This window comes from Ambystoma mexicanum, chromosome 4p (genome assembly GCF_040938575.1).
Source record: "Ambystoma mexicanum isolate Mex_15411 chromosome 4p, UKY_AmexF1_1, whole genome shotgun sequence".
Lineage (NCBI taxonomy): Eukaryota > Metazoa > Chordata > Amphibia > Caudata > Ambystomatidae > Ambystoma > Ambystoma mexicanum.
The window spans coordinates 54,437,254-54,451,353 of record NC_090927.1 but is presented as its reverse complement, the minus strand read 5'-3'; the positions used below and the strand labels follow the sequence as shown (position 1 = coordinate 54,451,353).

At 56.8% G+C, this 14,100-nt stretch overlaps 1 protein-coding gene across 2 annotated transcripts in view; it reads left to right on the top strand.

Annotated features, from left to right (window-relative positions):
• LOC138452986 (NACHT, LRR and PYD domains-containing protein 3-like) overlaps positions 1-14,100 on the top strand; it is a 412,210-nt gene that overhangs the window by 397,960 nt on the left and 150 nt on the right. The window lies entirely within an intron of this gene.

Here is a 14,100-nt window from a genome sequence, read left to right as displayed (position 1 = left end):
CGACCGGGGGGAGGGGGCACACTCAGCATCACAGGTGACCGGGGGGAGGGGGCACACTCAGCATCACAGGTGACCGGGGGGGGCACACTCAGCATCACAGGTGACCGGGGGGGGGCAGACTCAGCATCACAGGCGACCGGGGGGGCAGACTCAGCATCACAGGCGACCGGGGGGAGGGGGCACACTCAGCATCAAAGGTGACCGGGGGGCACACTCAGCATCACAGGTGACCGGGGGGGGCACACTCAGCATCACAGTTGACCGGGGGGGGGGCACACTCAGCATCACAGGTGACCGGGGGGGCACACTCAGCATCACAGGCGACCGGGGGGAGGGGGCACACTCAGCATCACAGGTGACCGGGGGGGCACACTCAGCATCACAGGTGACCGGGGGGGGCACACTCAGCATCACAGGCGACCAGGGGGAGGGGGCACACTCAGCATCACAGGTGACCGGGGGGGCACACTCAGCATCACAGGTGACTGGGGGGAGGGGGCACACTCAGCATCACAGGCGACCGGGTGGAGGGGGCACACTCAGCATCACAGGCGACCGGGGGGAGGGGGCACACTCAGCATCACAGGCGACCGGGGGGAGGGGGCACACTCAGCATCACAGGTGACCGGGGGGCACACTCAGCATCACAGGTGACCGGGGGGGCAGACTCAGCATCACAGGCGACCGGGGGGAGGGGGCACACTCAGCATCACAGGCGACCGGGGGGAGGGGGCACACTCAGCATCAAAGGTGACCGAGGGGCGCACTCAGCATCACAGGTGACCGGGGGGGCACAGTCAGCATCACAGGTGACCGGGGGGGGCACACTCAGCATCACAGGTGACCGGGGGGCAGACTCAGCATCACAGGCGACCGGGGGAGGGGGCACACTCAGCATCACAAGCGACCGGGGGGAGGGAGCACACTCAGCATCACAGGTGACCGGGGGGGCACACTCAGCATCACAGGCGACCGGGGGGAGCACACTCAGCTCAGCATCACAGGTGACCGGGGGGGCACACTCAGCATCACAGGCGACCGGGGGGAGGGGGCACACTCAGCATCACAGGTGACCGGGGGGGCAGACTCAGCAGCACAGGCGACCGGGGGGAGGGGGCACACTCAGCATCACAGGTGACCGGGGGGGATCACTCAGCATCACAGGTGACTGGGGGGCACACTCAGCATCACAGGTGACCGGGGGGAGGGGGCACACTCAGCATCACAGGTGACCGAGGGAGCACTCTCAGCTCAGCATCACAGGTGACCGGGGGGGCACACTCAGCATCACAAGCGACCGGGGGGTCACACTCAGCATCACAGGCGACCGGGGGCAGAGGGCACACTCAGCATCACAGGTGACCGGTGGGGCACACTCAGCATCACAGGCGACCAGGGGAGGGGGCACACTCAGCATCACAGTTGACCGGGGGGACACATTCAGCATCACAGGTGACCGGGGGGCACACTCAGCATAACAAGCGACCGGGGCGAGGGGGCATACTCAGCATTACAGGTGACCGGGGGGCTCACTCAGCATCACAGGTGACCGGGGGGGCACACTCAGCATCACAGGCGACGGGGGGAGGGGGCACACTCAGCATCACAGGTGACCGGGGGGAGGGGGCACACTCAGCATCACAGGCGACCGGGTGGAGGGGGCACACTCAGCATCACAAGCGACCGGGGGAGGGGACACACTCAGCATCACAGGTAACCGGGGGGGCACACTCAGCATCACAGGTGACCGGGGGGAGGGGGCACACTCAGCATCACAGGCGACCGGGTGGAGGGGGCACACTCAGCATCACAGGCAGCCGGGGGGAGGGGGCACACTCAGCATCACAGGTGACCGGGGGGGCACACTCAGCATCACAGGTGACCGGGGGGGCAGACTCAGCATCACAGGCGACCGGGGGAAGGGGGCACACTCAGCATCACAGGCGACCGGGGAGAGGGGGCACACTCAGCATCAAAGGTGACCGGGGGGCACACTCAGCATCACAGGTGACTGGGGGGGGCACACTCAGCATCACAGGTGACCGGGGGGTCACACTCAGCATCACAGGCGACCGGGGGCAGGGGGCACACTGAGCATCACAGGTGACCGGTGGGGCACACTCAGCATCACAGGCGACCAGGGGAGGGGGCACACTCAGCATCACAGTTGACCGGGGGGGCACATTCAGCATCACAGGTGACCGGGGGGCACACTCAGCATAACAAGCGACCGGGGCAAGGGGGCATACTCAGCATTACAGGTGACCGGGGGGCTCACTCAGCATCACAGGTGACCGGGGGGGCACACTCAGCATCACAGGTGACCGGGGGGAGGGGGCACACTCAGCATCACAGGCGACCGGGTGGAGGGGGCACACTCAGCATCACAAGCGACCGGGGGAGGGGACACACTCAGCATCACAGGTAACCGGGGGGGCACACTCAGCATCACAGGTGACCGGGGGGAGGGGGCACACTCAGCATCACAGGCGACCGGGTGGAGGGGGCACACTCAGCATCACAGGTAGCCGGGGGGAGGGGGCACACTCAGCATCACAGGCGACCGGGTGGAGGGGGCACACTCAGCATCACAGGCAGCCGGGGGGAGGGGGCACACTCAGCATCACAGGTGACCGCGGGGGCACACTCAGCATTACAGGTGACCGGGGGGGGCAGACTCAGCATCACAGGCGACCGGGGGAAGGGGGCACACTCAGCATCACAGGCGACCGGGGAGAGGGGGCACACTCAGCATCAAAGGTGACCGGGGGGCACACTCAGCATCACAGGTGACTGGGGGGGCACACTCAGCATCACAGGTGACCGGGGGGGCAGACTCAGCATCACAGGCCACCGGGGGGAGGGGGCACACTCAGCATCACAAGCGACCGGGGGAGGGAGCACACTCAGCATCACAGGTGACCGGGGGGGCACACTCAGCATCACAGGCGACCGGGGGAGCACACTCAGCTCAGCATCACAGGTGACCGGGGGGGCACACTCAGCATCAGAGGCGACCGGGGGGAGGGGGCACACTCAGCATCACAGGTGACCGGGGGGGCACACTCAGCAGCACAGGCGACCGGGGGGAGGGGGCACACTCAGCATCACACGTGACCGGGGGGGCACACTCAGCATCACAGGTGACTGGGGGGCACACTCAGCATCACAGGTGACCGGGGGGCACACTCAGCATCACAGGTGACCGGGGGGAGGGGGCACACTCAGCATCACAGGCGACCGGGGGAGGGGGCATACTCAGCATCACAGGTGACCGGGGGGGGCACGCTCAGCATCACAGGTGACCGAGGGAGCACACTCAGCTCAGCATCACAGGTGACCGGGGGGGCACACTCAGCATCACAGGCGACCGGGGGGTCACACTCAGCATCACAGGCGACCAGGGGGAGGGGGCACACTCAGCATCACAGGTAACCGGTGGGGCACACTCAGCATCACAGGCGACCAGGGGAGGGGGCACACTCAGCATCACAGTTGACGGGGGGGCACACTCAGCATCACAGGTGACCGGGGGGCACACTCAGCATAACAAGCGACCGGGGCGAGGGGGCATACTCAGCATTACAGGTGACCGGGGGGCTCACTCAGCATCACAGGTGACTGGGGGGGCACACTCAGCATCACAGGCGACCGGGGGGAGGGGGCACACTCAGCATCACAGGTGACCGGGGGGGCACACTCAGCATCACAGGCGACCGGGGGGAGGGGGCACACTCAGCATCACAAGCGACCGGGGGGGCACACTCAGCATCACAGGCGACCGGGGGGTGGGGGCACACTCAGCATCACAAGCGACTGGGGGGAGGGGGCACACTCAGCATCACAGGTGACCGGGGGGGCACACTCAGCATCACAGGTGACCGGGGGCCACACTCAGCATCACAGGCAACCGGGGGGGGCACACTCAGCATCACAGGCGAACGGGGGGAGGGGGCACACTCAGCATCACAGGTGACCGGGGGGGCACACTCAGCAGCACAGGCGACCGGGGGGAGGGGGCACACTCAGCATCACAGGTGACTGGGGGGCACACTCAGCATCACAGGTGACCGGGGGGGCACACTCAGCATCACAGGTGACCGGGGGGAGGGGGCACACTCAGCATCACAGGTGACCGGGGGGAGGGGGCATACTCAGCATCACAGGTGACCGAGGGGGGCACACTCAGCATCACAGGTGACCGAGGGAGCACACTCAGCTCAGCATCACAGGTGACCGGGGGGCACACTCAGCATCACAGGCGACCGGGGGGTCACACCAGCATCACAGGCGACCGGGGGAGGGGGCACACTCAGCATCACAGGTGACCGGTGGGGCACACTCAGCATCACAGGCGACCAGGGGAGGGGGCACACTCAGCATCACAGTTGACCAGGGGGGGGCACACTCAGCATCACAGGTGACCGGGGGGCACACTCAGCATAACAAGCGACCGGGGCGGGGGGGCATACTCAGCATCACAGGTGACCGGGGGGCTCACTCAGCATCACAGGTGACCGGGGGGCACACTCAGCATCACAGGCGACCGGGGAGAGGGGGCACACTCAGCATCACAGGTGACCGGGGGGGCACACTCAGCATCACAGGCGACCGGGGGGAGGGGGCACACTCAGCATCACAAGCGACCGGGGGAGGGGACACACTCAGCATCACAGGTGACCGGGGGGGCACACTCAGCATCACAGGTGACCGGGGGGAGGGGGCACACTCAGCATCACAGGCGACCGGGTGGAGGGGGCACACTCAACATCACAGGTGACCGAGGGGGCACACTCAGCATCACAGGCGACTAGGGGGAGGGGGCACACTCAGCATCACAGGTGACCAGGGGGGCACACTCAGCATCACAGGCGACCGGGGGGGCACACTCAGCCTCACAGGTGACCGGGGGGCACACTCAGCATCACAGGTGACTGGGGGGGTACAGGGGGCACACTCAGCATCACAGGCGACCGGGGGGAGGGGGCACACTCAGCATCACAGGTGACCGGGGGGGCACACTCTGCATCACAGGTGACCGGGGGGGCAGACTCGGCATCACAGGCGACCGGGGGGAGGGGGCACACTCAGCATCACAAGCGACCGGGGGGGCACACTCAGCATCACAGGTGACCGGGGGGGCACACTCAGCATCACAGGTGACCGGGGGGGCACACTCAGCATCACAGGTGACCGGGGGAGGGGGCACACTCAGCATCACAGGTGACCGGGGGGAGGGGGCATACTCAGCATCACAGGTGACCGGGAGGGGCACACTCAGCATCACAGGTGACCGAGGGAGCACACTCAGCTCAGCATCACAGGTGACCGGGGGGGCACACTCAGCATCACAGGCGACCGGGGGGTCACACTCAGCATCACAGGCGACTGGGGGGAGGGGGCACACTCAGCATCACAGGTGACCGGTGGGGCACACTCAGCATCACAGGCGACCAGGGGAGGGGGCACACTCAGCATCACAGGTCAGCATAACAAGCAACCGGGGCGGGGGGGCATACTCAGCATTACAGGTGACTGGGGGGCTCACTCAGCATCACAGGTGACCGGGGGGGCACACTCAGCATCACAGGCGACCGGGGAGAGGGGGCACACTCAGCATCACAGGCGACCGGGGGGAGGGGGCACACTCAGCATCACAAGCGACCGGGGGAGGGGACACACTCAGCATCACAGGTGACCGGGGGGGCACACTCAGCATCACAGGTGACCGGGGGGAGGGGGCACACTCAGCATCACAGGCGACCGGGTGGAGGGGGCACACTCAGCATCACAGGTGACCGAGGGGGCACACTCAGCATCACAGGCGACTAGGGGGAGGGGGCACACTCAGCATCACAGGTGACATGGGGGGCACACTCAGCATCACAGGTGACCGGGGGGCACACTCAGCATCACAGGCGACCGGGGGGAGAGGGCACACTCAGCATCTCAGGTGACCGGGGGGAGGGGGCACACTCAGCATCACAGGTGACCGGGGGGGCACACTCAGCATCACAGGTGACCGAGGGAGGGGGCACACTCAGCATCACAGGCGACCGGGGGGAGGGGGCACACTCAGCATCACAGGTGACCGGGGGGGCACACTCAGCATCACAGGCGACCTCGGGGGCACACTCAGCATCACAGGCGACCGGGGGGAGGGGGCACACTCAGCATCACAGGTGACCAGGGGGGCACACTCAGCATCGCAGGTGACCGGGGGGGCACACTCAGCATCACAGGTGACTGGGGGGGCACACTCAGCATCACAGGCGACCGGGGGGAGGGGGCACACTCAGCATCACAGGTGACCAGGGGGGCACACTCAGCATCACAGATGACCGGGGGGGCACACTCAGCATCACAGGTGACTGGGGGGGGGCACACTCAGCATCACAGGCGACCTCGGGGGCACACTCAGCATCACAGGCGACTGGGGGGGCACACTCAGCATCACAGGCGACCTCAGGGGCACACTCAGCATCACAGGCAACCAGTGGGGTAGGTGATGTATGACAAGCTGACCCCTTTGAAAGCCTTTCCACATTCAGAACATGCATATGGTTTCCCCCCAGTGTGATTTCTCTGATGTTGTTAATCGGGGCAAACATTCGGCTAAGCTGGAGAAGTGGAATCTCCTGCGGGTTCTTCTGAGGATCTTGGTGCAACTGCATTCCATCACAAAACGGAGGGTTTGCCTAGATCTTAATGGAGTGCTTTCTAAAGAAATTCATACTGCTAGGGGCCTTCGGCATGGATGCATATTGCTCCCTTGCCTGTTTAATTTCTATATATATATATCAGACATTGGGGAGAGTATTGAGAACTGCGCTCTAGAATCCCCTAAATTGTGTGAGCAACACGTAAAGTGGCTCGCTTATGCGGATGACATCCTTCTGATGGACTTCACGCAAGTGGGTGTTAAAAGAATTCTGAATAGCCTTGACAATTACGACACGCGAAACAACCTTGTCATTAATAAAAAAGAAAACAAAACATTTAAAGATTTTGCCATTTTCTTAAACCCTTAAAATGTATGTGCTACCTTGAGTATTTAAAGCTGGACACTGTTGATCATTTTTTATACTTGGGCATTCATGTTTTTACTTTGCCGAACAAGAAGGCCCTGTAGACCCACTTGAAGAGCAAGATTGAAGTAATGTGTCCCAACATGAGAAAGCTGGAGAAAGTCTACAGATTAGATTTTAGAACGAGCATCCCAGCGCGGAGTGTAGATATTGCAAATTGCCTGGTTCAGTGGAAACATGAAGTAACATCTTATGTGGCTCTGTCGAATTAAAGGCTATCAGGCAGCAGTTTTTTGGAAAGTCTCTGAGGGACCTTCGAATACTCGATGGGGAATTATTATGGCGTATGATCCATCGGCATTATATTGGCCTCCCTAAGATTTCTGAATCAGTCAAATTTGATCGAAATATATAAGCCGGCTGCCTCTAAATGGATTCTGGCGATAACCACGAATTAAAAATAAATACTAAAAGGGAACACATGAATTATTTTAATTTTGAAAGGAGTGACGTGAGATTATCTTGGAAATGTATACTATTTTTATAATTGTGTGCAATATCTCTAAATGAAATTTTATTTATGAACTCTTGCTTGGTTTAACTTAAATAATGTAATTAGTAAATGCTGCTTTGATGAATTTAGTAATAGTTCTTAATTCTGGAATTCATAGATGGAAGGTTAAGGTGTTTGCAGATGATTTACAGGGATGAAAGGTGCTTTTATGAACTCACGATTCTCTTGTCTCTACATCACACTAGGACGACATGAACAAGCCTGTTGCTTTCTTGATGTTTTATGTTATGTTATGTTATTAACATTTGTAAAGCGCGCGTTCGCCCAAAGGCATCATGGCGCTGGAAGGAAGCTACCCAGTCGAAGAAGACCAATGGAGTGGTCCGGCTTAGAACAGGTTGGTTTTCAACGCTCTTCTGAATCCAAGATGGTTAACAGTGGCCCTAAGAGATTCAGGGAGGCTGTTCCAAAGTATGGCCGCGGTAACAGCGAAGGCTCTAACGCTGAGCCTTGCCCGGTTAAACCTAGGGACAGTGAGCAGGTTAGAAGTAGCAGAGCGGAGGTCCCGGTCCAGACGGTATCGGGTAAATTTAAGCTGCAAAAATTCGGCACCCTGACCATGAATTGCCCGGTGAACAATGCACAGAGATTTAAACTGAATTCGTTGGTTCACCGGGAGCCAATGCAGTTGGCGAAGCACAGGCGTGATATGGGCACCATATGGGGAGCCAGTGGCCAGCCTAGCAGCCAGGTTCTGCAAACGCTGAAGGCGGTGTATAAGGCCGATAGGTTGAGACAGGTAGAGCGAATTGCAACAGTCCAGTCGTGTGAGGACTAACGCGGCTACCACGGGGGGGCGAAGGGCTACCGGGATCAAGGGCATGACCCTCTTAAGGATTCTAATCTGGTGGTGAGTGGACTGGCACACGGCCGCAACCTGGTTAGACATTGACAAAGAAGCAGAGAGGATAACTCCTAAATTCTTGACTTTGCTAACTGGATTGGGTAGCGGTCCCAAGGCAGAGGGCCATAAAGCAGGGGTCCACAAGGAGGGGTTGGGGGCGCAGCCTACCAACAATACCTCAACTTATCACCTTTTAACTTTAGCCAATTCTGATCCATACAGATCCCGACTGCCTTAAGGCAGTCGTGGAGGCAGACAGAGGTCTCTGACTGATCCTGGTCCAGACGGATCAGGATTTGGGTATCATCCCCATATGAGTAGCAATTTAGCCCATAAGAGCGGATGAGACAAATCAGGGCCCAGATATAGATGTTAAACAGAATTGGCGATAGAGAGGATCCCTGAGGGACACCACAAGTGAGAAAGCAAGAATGGGAGAGAAACGTGTCATGGCGAGGGTCTGTGTGCGATCCGAAAGAAGCGAAGTAAACCAAGCAAGAACAGCACTGGATATCCCAATCTGTGAGAGGCGAGAGAGAAGGATGGAGTGGTCCACCGTGTCGAATGCGGCGGAGAGATCTAACAGGATCAGGGCCCCAAATCCGCCAGCATCGACAAGTCTGGACATGTCATCCTGCACCGAGACAAGGACACTTTCCGTACCTCTCCCAGGCCTAAAGAAAATATGTTTTGTATAATGAATGTAAGATGTAAATATTAACTAATGTTAGTGAAAGGTTTATATTTTTCACCATAACACAGTAAACAAAAGAAAAAGAAAAAAGAAAATATGGGCACTCAAGGAATCTCCTGGTGCACTCTCTAGCTGGGTGCATCCTGGTCTTTCCCCCACCCTGGGGGTTATCAGTCCTTTCACCTTGCCTTGGGGTCTTGCTTCTCTCACCCCACCTAGGGGTCTTGTTTCAGTCACCCCAGGTTGGGGTCTTGTTCCTCTCACCCCACCATGAGATTTTGCTTCTCTCACCTCACCATGGGATCTTGCATCTCTCACCCCGCCTAGGGGTCTTGTTTCAGTCACCCCGCCTTGGGGTCTTTTTCCTCTCATCCCAGCTTGGGGTCCGGTTTCATTTACTCCGCCTTTGGGTCTTATTTCTCTCACCTTGCCTTGGGGTCTTGCTTCTCTCACCCCACCTAGGGGTCTTGTTTCAGTCACTCCAGGTTGGGGTCTTGTTCCTCTCACCCCACCATGAGATTTCGCTTCTCTCACTTCACCATGGGATCTTGCATCTCTCTCCCCGCCTAGGGGTCTTGTTTCAGTCACCCCGCCTTGGGGTCTTTTTCCTCTCATCCCAGCTTGGGGTCTGGTTTCATTCACTCCGCCTTTTGGTCTTATTGCTCTCACCCTGCCTTGGGTCTCTTTTCTCTCTCCCTGCCTTGGGGTATTGATCTCTCACCCCACCATGGGATCTCACTCCTCTTACCCCGCCTAGGGGCCCTCTTTCTGTCAACCTGCTTGGGTTCTTGTTCCTCTCAGCCCACCTTGGGGTCTTGTTTCTCTCACCCCGGCTTGGGGTTTTGCTTCTCTTACCCTGCTTTGGGTTGTTTTCCCTCTCCCTGCCTTGGTGTCTTGCTTCTCTCACCCCACCATGGAATCTCACTTCTCTCAGCACACCAAGAGATCTCACTCGTCTCACCCCGCCTTGAGGCCCTCTTTCTCTCAACCTGCTTTGGGGTCTTGCTTCTCTCACCCCGCCTTGGGGTCTGTTTTCTCTCTCTCTCCCTGCCTCAGGCTCTTGCCTCGCTCACCCTGCTTTGGGGTATTGCTCTTCTCACCCCTACTTGGTGTCTTGCTCCTCTCATCCCACCTTGGGGCCCTCTTTTTCTCAACCCGCCTTGGGATCTGGTTTCTCTCATCCCGACATAGGGATCTCACTTCTCTCACCCTGCCTTTAGGTCTCATGGGGCCTATTCCCTGAAGCCAAATCCACCTCTGGTTTCCAGGCGGTGCACCTGGAGAGAGTATGTGAGTTCAACTGACGCAGTGTTGCTTTCTTGGCTTCTCCACAGTGTTCTGCCATGGGCATAGCTTGCCCTCTCTTCCCACTGGCTTCCGGCAGGACATCGGCTTTGCCTGTTTCTCAGTCATCGTCTGCTCCTCAGTACTCTTCTGTGCCAGGCACATGAGGCTCCTGGACTGTCGGCGATTGTGAGCATTCCACAGGCTCCTCTGCGACTGAGTCCACCACGCTCAGCGTATGCTCACTCTGCTCTGCCACAGGAGGAGGCTTTCGGGCTTCTCCAGCTCCACAGGTTTCTCTACTCCACCTTTACCATTCTGAATTGCTCTTTATCCCCCACTGTTCTAAGGGGTGGGTCTAACCACTGTTCTCCCTTCTGAAGTGGGGACGGTGCATGCAAAGTGTCAGAAACCTACCAGTCATTTGTACAAGCAGTTTCGAATTTGTATATAATTTAACTATTCATAAAACTATTAATATAAATATATTGGTATCTTGCGACAAGGGAGGATAACTTATATTCATTTCTAGGGATTGCCTGTCCTCAAAGAGGGGGTGGTAGAAAGTGGAGCAAAGGTAAGGGAGGGAGAGATGGTAGGGTGGATAGAGTGTTAAGTATTTTAGCAAGCTTTGAGGAGAAGTTGGAGGTAAAGTCGTTAGCGGAGGGAAGAGTATGATGCGGAGTGTTTTTGGGACAGCATGGCCTGCAGCGTCAGAGATGTTGCAGGGGTGAGACCCTAGAGAGGATACAAGGCCGGTGCCTTATGATGATTTAGTGAAGTCAAGAGCAATGTTGAGGGCAAGGCGACAAGGGTTGTAGATGGTAAACGGCGTAAGGGAATGATTCTTGCACCAGCTATGAAGGTGGAGATGTATGTCGTCAGTTGTCCAATGGGTGGAGAGATCCATGATTGAGGACGCAGCAATAGAGGGTGAAGGAATGAGCAGGGTTGTGTTTTTCATAGGAAGTTGCAAGTGCATTATTGAACTTCGCAAATGCAAGTGCAACGGAATGGGCAGGCGGAAGAGAGAGGGCTTGGGCGAAGGACTCAACTTGGTGCAGGCCATGGAGTCTGGATGAATTTCCCTTTGGTAATGGGTGGAGGGGGTCTCATTTTTGAAGGCAGAGATAGTGAAGTAAATATGTGAGTGTCAGAGGGAGAGGGTTTGATGGAGAGGAAAGACGAGTGTGAAGGTTAGAGATCTCGGGAGTCATCAAGGGTGTCTGTTGGAAGGGTATGTAGAATGAACAGGGAGTGTTCCAATAGCACAGTACAATGGGACATATGTGTAAAGCAAGAGTCCCCACAGGAGGCTGGAGCAGTCATCCAGCTTGCTCGGGGCCAGAGAGGAAGTGAGACACATTGTGGAGTGAAATGATGCATCCGACTGAAGTTGGGTTGGGTGAGCCTGGCAGCCATAGCACTAGTAGTAATAAACGGCTGTAGTTTGATCTCAAAGAGAACTCCCAGGTTGCGGGTGTGACAGGGAAAGGGTAACAGACTAAAGGAGGAGGGTTAGAGGTGGGAGGCAGATCGCCTCCCTTTTGGAGGTGTGCAGCATTTTGCAGGGGAGAGCCACCCAGTGACCCTTTGGGACCCCGCCTGGTAGAGGTTTGCCCAAGATATACTGTATGCCAGGAGGTGGCGGGGGAGCAGCCTGCTGGGTAGGAGGGGATGCAAGCAAAGGCGTTGCCTGGAAAGTCACAGTGGCAGAGATTAAGGAGGAGAAATTAGTGGTTGGTGGTTTCCAACCCAGCAGAGAATTGAGGAAGGATGAGGAGGTGCGAGAGATGAGCAGTTGTGGGGAAGTTAGGGACAGGATTGAGTGTTGTGTCCATGGAGTGACAGTTTCAGAACCCAGACTGGAGGGGGTCACTAATCCCATGCATTTCAAGTTAAGTGTTTATGTGGTTGAACATCACACGCTCAAGGATTGTGTAGAGAAGTGGGCGACTGGCTGATAGCAGAGTTGTTGGAGTTAGCCGTGTATTGTTTCAAGAGGGTAGGGCAACCGTTTAGCCAGATGCAAAGATCCCAGAGGATCGGGCGAGGGAACATTCTGAGACGCAGAGGTCTCGGTGGGAGTGCAGGAAGTATTGGCAGACCAGGGGGAGCGTTCTGCCAGAGTGGCAAGGAACCAATGGGGAAATGGGCAAGCCACTGACTGTATTGCAGAGCTCCAGCTCTTTTCCAAGCATGTGAAGGCGATGTCTACGAGACGGAACTAAGGGGTTCTGCCACTGGATATACAGGCAGCATTTGATGAGCTGTACCAGTGATCAGAGCAACCCTGGGAATGAGGAACCATTGACAGATGATGAATGGCCAAACCTGGCTCGTCGTCTCCTCTTACTGTGCAATAAGGCACTCCACTCATCTCGTGGTGTGTTGTTGGGTCCTCTCTGTTGTCTTGTCGTGTAGGGAGTGTGGCCAACAGGATAGAGGGGGCGACAACACCACCAGTGCTCCACATAGGGGAGGTTAGTGATAGCCAAGCTTTTAGCAATCACCTATTGCGGTGAGACTGGGTCTGTGCATGCTATCATTATGATGGTAAACAGGCTTATTGCTAATGGAATGTCTTGGTTAGTTTGCTTGCTATAAACAGTTTGTCTGTGTAATTAACATGGAAACCTTAAATAAAGTTTGGAAGAAAACAGAGAAAATGGAGGGGTTGCGCATTGTGAAAGGATGGAGATGAGGATGGAGTTGTGCGGGAGGGGTTTAATGGGATGCAAAGTTGAAATATCTTAGTTGCGAAATAGCAAGCAAAGTCATCAGCTGAGACAGAGGTCGAGATGGTACAGGTATGGGCTGGACGGTCTTGGATATGTTCTGGGAGTGGAGGTAGAAGTGAGATGTGGTTAGTTTAGTAGTGAGACGACTTAGCAGAGTCAATGGCCGTGGAGAGCGTGAGGACGGAGACGTGTAGGTGGCAAGGAGAGCCAGGGAGAGTCTTTCACAACAACGGTGTAGATTTAGGTGCATATTCGTTCTCAACGGTTGGACAGACATAGCTATCCAAGGGTGGGGCAATGGGTGAGAGAGAGAGAGAGTGAAGAAGCGGATAGGTTTATATAGGGTAGCTATGAGTAAATCTAACCAGGTCTTTTTGATTGGCTCAGGAAGAGGTGTGGAAAAAGCACGGAAGGGAGACCCATTGAGGTTGAGAAAGGGACCCTCAGAGTCGTGATGGAATTTGCGCTTGATTATCATGAAGGGGGGGTAAAGAGGAGAGGCCGACATGCAGTCTAGGGAAGGTGGGAGTGGACCGCACTGCCCTATACAGTAAACCATACCTGAAAATAACCCACAGATACAATCTGGTCTGCATTTACTGTCAGCAAGGCACTAGCCTCAGGTGAGCAGCGGTAGGCATCCAGACATCCATCTTCTGTTTCATCTTCCTAAAATGGCCGCCCACAAGAGTCCATTCAGTGTTGACTTGGGGCGCTAATGCTATTCTTCGAGGTGCGACCACCGATTACTTCAGTGTATTAAATCAACTATGAACCATGATACCACGCCTTATAATACAAAAGTCTTCCCGGTCAGAGTTGGTGCTGTTATCCGAGCATATATGTAAAACTCATTGGAATCCCCTCCCCAGGTGTAAGGGGCATGCACATTTGATTTTGTTTTTGTTCGGCTATTTTGATATTATTTGTGCACT